The 8883-nt window shown below is 32.8% G+C and overlaps 1 long non-coding RNA gene across 1 annotated transcript in view; it reads right to left on the minus strand.

The window, feature by feature from the left end:
- Positions 1-8883, minus strand: part of LOC111085363 — a 53314-nt gene that overhangs the window by 9091 nt on the left and 35340 nt on the right. Inside the window, exon 2 of the long non-coding RNA XR_002610212.1 lies at positions 472-504. This is a non-coding gene — a long non-coding RNA (uncharacterized LOC111085363). The remainder of the gene's footprint in view (positions 1-471; positions 505-8883) is intronic.

The raw sequence follows: 8883 nt of genomic DNA on the forward strand, positions 1-8883 counted from the left end.
AATTAATTTTAAAACTTGAAAATTAGAAATTTCGTTATGAAAAAAGTATATACATATTTAAGTTTAAAAGTTAAAATTATTTTTATAGTCCTTTCAGTCGATTTTTTTTGTTGGAATAATGTTTTTTAACTAACTTGTAGTCATTTTATATGTATTTGCATAGATTTTTGTATCGAGTGTGTAATTGGACTTGTTATATGTTATATGTAATATGTTACTGAATAAAATTTCTAAAATAAGTGTCCTCTTACGGAACAGCGGTAAGTTTAGGACTTACAATGTTAAATCTGGGGTTTGATTCCTGTGGTGGACACAGCAGAAGGCCTAGTGTGGCTTTGCTCTAAAACAAACAAACAAACATATCTAAAATAAGCTTTATTAAAATAAGTTTAATTTTTAAATGAATGTATAAAACAGAAGAATTATTTAGCACGGTAAGTGACTGTTCCGAATATTTAATTTTTGACTTACCTGATTACGTTGTCGTCTTATTCTTATGATCATCTATAGAAATGAAAGATTATTTTTGGATTTCTGTTAGAGGTTCTTCGCAAATATTTAATTTAATTAAAATCAGTTGCGTGTTTTAAAAAGAATGAAAGTATTTCATCAATAAAAGTGTTAGTGACAGCTTGATGCTGACATATTCAGTCGTACTGTGCACATCATAATAATAATATATAACCAAATGTAGTATCAAAGTACAAAGAACCAAACATCACTATCGTTACATCGCTAGATGGCACTGTATTAAGGGAATTTATCGCGGGTTGACTTTGAACTTGGTGGTTTTATACCTTGGTCCAGTACGCCCAGACACATTTTTCATTTTTTTTTTATATTTAAGCCTTTTAATAGGGTCAAAATTGAAACAACCCCAAAATTTATATTTTGAGTTCCTTTGCGGTTATATTTACAGCAATCAAGATGAAAACTGTCACAAATATAACTTTTCAAGCGCCAAACACACTGACATAAAACAAATTGGATTTACCTATTTTCAATCTTTTTAGGGGTCAGAGCTCACAAAAAGCATAATTTTGGGGGTTTTGATCAACTAATCGGCTGTATTTTGGTAAACCTGTCTCATAATCAAGACACGTATGAACCAATTACGTGATATCTTTTACAATACTTATTGTTTTTTTCTTTTAATATTACAAATTAGAAACTCCCAAACCAGCTAAGATTGTAAGAACCACCATATGATAGACTAGAGGAATGTATCCTTCCATATGGTCTTAGAGCTAAAAATATAAAATAAATTGTGTTTAATAAAAGAAAAGAACTCAGAAACAGTCTGTTATTTGTTTACCAGATTAAAATGTTTACTTCTTTTAAATAAGTATTAATTAGGTCAGCTTTTTGTGTCAGTTTATTTCATATTGTTTTATACTACACATTAGAGCCTGCCTACAAGTATTGAACATCAGGTTAAATGTAATCGTTCAGATTATTTCATTTGACAACCGTATACACAAAAGTTTGTGTGTGTGTGTGTGTGTGACTTGTCCATACGAAACGTTTTATTGAATAATTTCTAGATCGTTTTATAATTGTACACAATAAATCAACAACCAAGCCTTACCAGTAACAGAGAAGATTAAAAAACTGATTGGTTTTACAGGTTTAAAGTTGGTTGTTTTTAATTACAATTTAATTCTGGTATAAATGTAGGCCACTAATTTATCTGATTTTAAAGCAGTAAGTAAAACTAATTGTAAGGACTGAGTAGACCAGTTATGAGCAAAAGATATAAAACAAACAATAAAAATTTTAAGAGCATTTCACATATTTATACATTACGTGATATCTACACAATAAAGTAGTTATAATCCTAAAAAAAAAATTATTACGCTATCGTGTAAACCGGTCCGGTAAGAAATAAAGTTTAAAACCCTGAAGAATGAGCGCTTTGTTTTGTTTTATGCGCTCAAAGCTACTTCGTAGTAATCACAGTGGGTATAAAAACTTGACTGTGTAACCTACATATCCATACACACAACTAAACAAAGTCTGGTTATATTTTACAGATTTTGCTGAGGAAGTTTATCCTTTAAAGGTCAAGTAATCACGTTTTAAAACGTCTTTGTGGGCAAGACCTCCGTTTGTTTGTAATTAAGCACAATGAGCTATCTGTGCTCTGCCCACCACGGGTATCGAAACCCGGATTCTAGCGTTGTAAGTCCGCAGACATACCGCTGTGCCACTGGGGAGCAGACCTCTGTTTAAACATGTGAGTATATGATTCGTTCAACTAATTTTTATACAAATGATTATCAATACAATCCATGGTTTCATAAACTGCCAAATATATTATCCACGTAATTGAACCTACTAAACTACCAACTTCCACAAAAAAGACACAAACATGTTAATGAAATAAATTTGTATTTGTCTTCACTTCTGTTTTCGTTGGTCTTCTTAATTCCACTTTTATGTATACTCTCAAATGCAGACAGGAGCTTGGAAACAGATAAGTCTAACTAAATTGAGGACTGATGCTTAAAATATTTACATTATAATTTGCTAAACGTTCAACAGAAGGTTCTGTTCCTTATATCTTAACCCGAGGTACTAGAAAGTTTTCCCAGAAGAATGATGAACATCAGTTATCGTTCTTATCCTAGTTGCTGAAATAATTTGATTTACAGAGAATTGAAACTTTCTACTGGGAGTGGAATTTGTCCCTGAGGGCAAGTCCTTCCACTCACATTCCACAGTAAGGGGAAAGAGAGGAAAATTCCGAGACTCTCAGAAACGCATCAAAAGGGGAGTGGGTATAAATATGTTAGTACAAATGTTTTGAAGAAACCATTTACTCACTTAAGATGGAAATAGTCACGTATCTCAAACCAAATTAACATCAAGGAAACATCAAAAGTCTCGGTGAATATATGTATACTGTACTAAGATAGAATGACGTTTAACGTTGTAGTTAATTCAAAGCCTTAACTACTATTCGTATTTTTAATTAAGACTTTAAGTTTGTTTGTAATTAAGCACAAAGCTACACAATGGGCTATCTGTGCTGTGCCCACCACGGGTATCGAAACCCGGATACTGGCGTTGTAATTCCGCAGACATGCCGCTGTGCCACTGGGGGGCAATTAAGACTTTAACTCAGTGAAATAATTTCGTATCATAGCCTATTGTTTGTTTGTTTGTAGTTATGTACAAAGCTACACAAGGGCTATCTGTGCTCTGCCCACCACGGGTTTCGATGCCCGTGATGTGCTTTGCCCACAACGGGCATCGAAACCCGGTTTCTAGCGTTGTAAGTCCGCAGACATACTGCTGTGCCACTAGGAGGCATCATAGCTTAAATATGGTACGTATTAATTCACTTGAGGCAGTGTCATATCATAAATAGTAAGAAGAAGTATAAAATTTATTAACTCACGCAAGATAATGGCGTATCATAGCTAGTAAGATCAAGTAATAAAAAAGTATTAATTTACGTGAGATAATTCAATACCGTAAATTTTGTTTGTTTGTGTTACGTATTAGAATTTCGAATAGTCCGAAACCGAGTTAACTGATACTTTAAATTTAGTAGTGAAATTGTACTTTGGATTTAATACTTAAATATATGCCGATATTTTAGTCAATTTACGATATTTGCCAACAAGATTGATACACACAGTCTTCGTTTTTAACACAAATGCGTTTTAATATACACACAACAATACAATTTACAATAACAATTATTACAAATATTTATTACAAACAATGGTTTATAAACAGAAGTTACACAAACTTACAAACAATATAAAGTTTTCTTTCTAGTCTGGAACCTCCTTGATATCTTATCGAGGTTTCACGATAAGCGAGTTAATTACGAGTTGATGCAGATACGATCCGCAGGGAAGCTAGCCAGTTTTGTTCTTGGCCACACATTGGGTTTTCCACGATGAATTTATATGTCTTCGTAAAATTACTAATGTCTGATGTGAATCCACTGAAGTTAAATGATTTGTAACGTTCGAAATTTATAAATATTCCTGGTCGAATATCTTAAATTTTCCGATTGATAAGCGTTCTAAAAATCACAGTTATAGCTTTTAAAGTTTTATAGCACACCCATATATAGCGAACTAATAATAGACACTCCACTTGGCATATCGCGTTGGTTATATTTCTAGCCGTGGGAAGGTTTTCTAGAAAATTCAGTCTTACGTAACAATACTTACGTGTATAGATATATTGCTGATTCTTACTCTCGAGAATCTTCTACAACTTTAGAGAATAGACGAGAGTTTCGCAATACATATGCAACAGTATAAGTTATGTATGTTTCTAAATATAAACTTAATCTAAACAATGTTAATATTAAAATAAATACGTAACAAATTCATTACAGTTTGTAATTAAGCACAAAGCTACACAATGGGCTATCTGTGCTCTGCCCACCACGGATATCGAAACCCGGGTTCTAGCGTTGAAAGTCTGCAGACATACTGCTGTGCCACTGGGGGAAAAATACCGTAAACAGGATGATGAAGTACGAAGCTTATTAACTCAAGAGCGATAATGCTATATCATAACCAGTTCGGAATCTGCTAACTCATGTGAGATAATGCCGTATCATAGATAGTAAGATCAAGTATGAAATGTATTTACTCGCTTGCGGTAACGCCATATCATAAATTATAAGTTCAAGCATAGAACATATTAGCTTACGTGAGATAATTCCATATCATAGCTAATAAGCTCAAACATGGAACGTATTAACTTACGTGAGATAAAGTCATATTATAGTTAATAAACCAAGCATAAACTTAATAACTCACGTAAAGAAAATATGTTTTTCATAGCATTTTAACTTAAATGTTTAACTCTTAACGCACTTGAGGAAAAACGTCAAGCTATGGTCAGCTAGGAACTGTCATTTTTCAATATCAGACTACATCAAGCTATGGTCAGCTGGGAACTGTCATTTTTCAATATCAGACTATATCAAGCCATGGTCAGCTAGGAACTGTTATTTTTTAATATCAGACTACATCATGCTATGGTCAGCTAGGAACTGTTATTTTTCAATATCAGACTACATCATGCTATGGTCAGATAGGAACTGTTATTTTTCAATATCAGACTACATCAAGCTATGGTCAGCTGGGAACTGTCATTTTTTCAATATCAGACTACATCAAGCTATGGTCAGCTAGGAACTGTTATTTTTCAATATCAGACAACATCATGCTATGGTCAGCTAAGAACTATTATTTTTAGCTATCAGACTACATCATGCTATGGTCAGCTAAGAACTATTATTTTTCAATATCAGAAATTTTCACCCTCTTCCCCCACAAATGAAAAAGTCATCAAATGTACTTGAATATAAATAGATAAACGTTTATGAAAGGAATTCGGTGTGATTAGTTCTTCGATGTCATATTAACAAACTTTGCTGATTTTCTGTGATAGTGTGCTTGAAATGTGGGGTATTTTTAGAAACATGGAGTGTTCAATTGATCAGATACATAATTCTTACTGAATAGCTTTTTCTCTTATCTTAATTGGAAACCTGAGAAGAAATTAAGTATTTCTGCTCAGGTAGTTTTAAGATGGGTGCTTCAGGGAAAACTTAACCATTAGAGTGAGTTGGTAGGTGTTTCAAGAAAAACTAAACCAGAAGATTGGGTTGGTAGGTAAAAATATACGTTTTAATTCTAACTAGTTTTTCTTCATGTCATTCTACGATTTTTTTTAATTTTGTTTCCCTAAATATGTATATATTTATGAAATGGACATATTTACAGACCATTTATGCACATTAACAAGTGTGTTTGGAGAATGTGCATATTTCGTGTTGAATAACAAACTTGTAGACAAATCTATTTTTAGAAATATTTGTTAAACCAAACATGGTTGTTTATTTCGTTATAAGAATAATAGCTTTTTCGGTATTTTGGTTTTGTTTAACCTGACTGTACTGTATTCGAAATGATGGCGTTTTAGTTTTCTTTGTTTTCCTCTTTAGTTATATATATTAAAAACAAACATTATATACAACAGTCGTTTCTTCTGGATCCAACTGTAACTGTCTGGTAAGCTAACTTTTCAAGCGTGTAAAATAAGTCAGGAGTTTCCTGGTATTGAAAACACACTTCCAAGGTTGTCAAGTTGATACATGTGCGATGTTCCTGTATATGTATGTGCCAAGAAGTCTAAATTTAACATTTATATAAGGTTAACATTAAAACTGAAAAACTGTGTGTGTGTGGAGAAACTGTACATTTCATTCTCTTTGTTTCGTTGCTGCTGCTGCCACTTTATAAAAATTGAATTAAACCCTTTAACCTTACGTTTTACATCGTGTTGTCTACTGTTGGTTTGGTAGAAAAAGTGAACCAATTCAATTTAAATGGTACGGTACTTCGGAAGAATTGATTTTTGTTTTTTTTGTTTTTTAAACGCGGATGACCTGTACTATAAATTGCCCTCATACCGAAATTACTACGTGCTTATATTATCCATGGTTTGAATGTACAGATGAAATACACAAATACATATTTTAAACACTTTATTTGATTATAAGATAGCATAAGCAGATGTGTTTTAACCGAGAGTTTTGTATGTTGAAATAGTCTGACTAGCACATGCTCTGTTTTTACAAGATACACACAGTTTCGATAGAGACACGTGCCAGAATGAAATGTCGCTGTCACTCCGATGAGAAAGTTTTAAATTTAAGCAATAAAAAAGTGAGATTATATCCTAAGTTACTGTTACGTAAAATATTTTAATTAAGTTTTGGACTAGAAAAGCTAAATACTGTAAAAAGTACAAATGTACGTTTTAAATCTTACTATTTTCCCCCCTTCATATCATTCTGTGATTTTGCATGAATCCTTTATCGGATTTTTTGTTTCCCTAAATATTTATATATTGCGATTAACGTGTAGATTTAAGAATTGTGCATATTTACAGACCATTTATGCACATTAACAAGAGTGTTTGGAGAATGTGCATATTTCGTGTTGAATAACAAACTTTCGAGAATTAACTGGTCAATGTCTGCATTATCCAGTGGGTATTATGCATGTTAACAAGACAATGTACACAACTGTTTCATAACCTCTTAAGTAATGCATATACACAAATACACAAAGAATATGCAACTTATACACTTGTGCACAATCACCGTAACATACGTAGTCCATGCAAAAAGTTGTTATTTGTAAGTTGGATATGTGTTCAACAAATAAAAAAGCAACCAAAAATAAGGAACAAAAGTTAATGATAGACAAAGGGCGTAGTTTTATTGCAGTTATTCAGGTTCAAGTTACGGTGTTTGAAACTACTGTTGTGAGTGATGTCATATGATAAAATCTGTCCTATTAAAAATTCAAACATTTCACGACATATTAGAAAACTTAGAAAATCAAGTGCTGTTTCAGAGTGGCTACAACATTTGGTCAACAAGATACGTCTGACGATAAAATCACGACACTTAAATATCAAATATAAGGAAAGAACAATTGTAATCCAATGGAAAACGTTTCATCTCAAGAGTAAACTGCTCAAGGAAAGGAAACTGTGTACTTTTCAGATCCTCAGTAAAATGTAAAAACTTTAAAAGTCATGTGCTTGGATGTGGCAAACAGGAAGTCAGACTTTTTACATTGTAAACAATAACAGCTTTATTGTAGGGGAGTTTCTGTTTAGAGCTTGGTCTAGATGAGGCAAATAAAAAACATGAGACGAAAGGGGGAAGACTTTCAAAATGTCGTCCTCTACAACAGGCAGTTTTTACATTGTTAACAATAACAGCTTTATTGTAGGGGAGTTTCTGTTTAGAGCTTGGTCTAGATGAGGCAAATAGAAAACATGAGACGAAAGGGGGAAGACTTCAAAATGTCGTCCTCTACACTTGCGTTTCTACAACAGGCAGTTTTTACTTTGTTAACACTAACTGATACTCTTCTTATCGATTTGGTTCCACTACACACCTGACAAATTATACCCCTCATGTTGGTTTGGGTAAAATAAATTCTATGTTTACTTGGGTAATATAAGTTCCATTACATTCCTTACAACTGATATCTCCTATCAATGTGTGAGAACGAGCGAGAAATCATTAATACACCGCATGTATATAAAATTGTACTTACATGAACAAATGTATTAAGATATTAAAGTTATATCTCACTACAAACAACAGTAACATTGCATAAATCCATATAGAAAATAAACAAAAACTGTATTTTTCATATGATAACGTAATGCTTTTCATAAATGTTTATCAAAACGTGTGTCATGCATAGCCAATCGAATACCTCGTCCATCAGTACGTTGTTCTAAAGGTAACTAACAAATCGCACGTAATTTATCGCTTACGAACGAATAGCACTTAACATAACATTAACTTCTTCACCAAAGCATCCTTGAAAATGGGTCATTATCTAACAAAGTTATGATCTTATCATCTGAAGTGAAGCATAGAGAGCGTGACTTCCTCACTGATGTCATCGCCTTGAGTTGGCCAGCCAGGTGTCCAGAAAAGTCAGCAATAGAAAGTACTGGCAACTATCATATAATAATTAACAAACATATATTAAAAACGTTAATAATATCCTTGTTCTTAATTGATTTAATTGACGTTGAAGGATGTAGATAATTTGTTTGGTGACACACTTCAATACTGATCTTTATTTTCCTCTGATAAAATGATTAGTTTATAATAATGATACACGAAACTTTGTCAATTTAATGAATGTTAAAAACAATCATTATACAGTGTAATTAGACAGTTTGTTAGTCCAAATGACAAATAAAATGAAAAAGCACAAGACATTTCAAATGTGAATTGAGACTAATACGGGGGTGCCCGGCATGGCCAGGTGGATAAGGCGCTCGACTCACAATCTGAGGGTC

This window comes from Limulus polyphemus, unplaced genomic scaffold, assembly GCF_000517525.1.
Source record: "Limulus polyphemus unplaced genomic scaffold, Limulus_polyphemus-2.1.2 Scaffold349, whole genome shotgun sequence".
Lineage (NCBI taxonomy): Eukaryota > Metazoa > Arthropoda > Merostomata > Xiphosura > Limulidae > Limulus > Limulus polyphemus.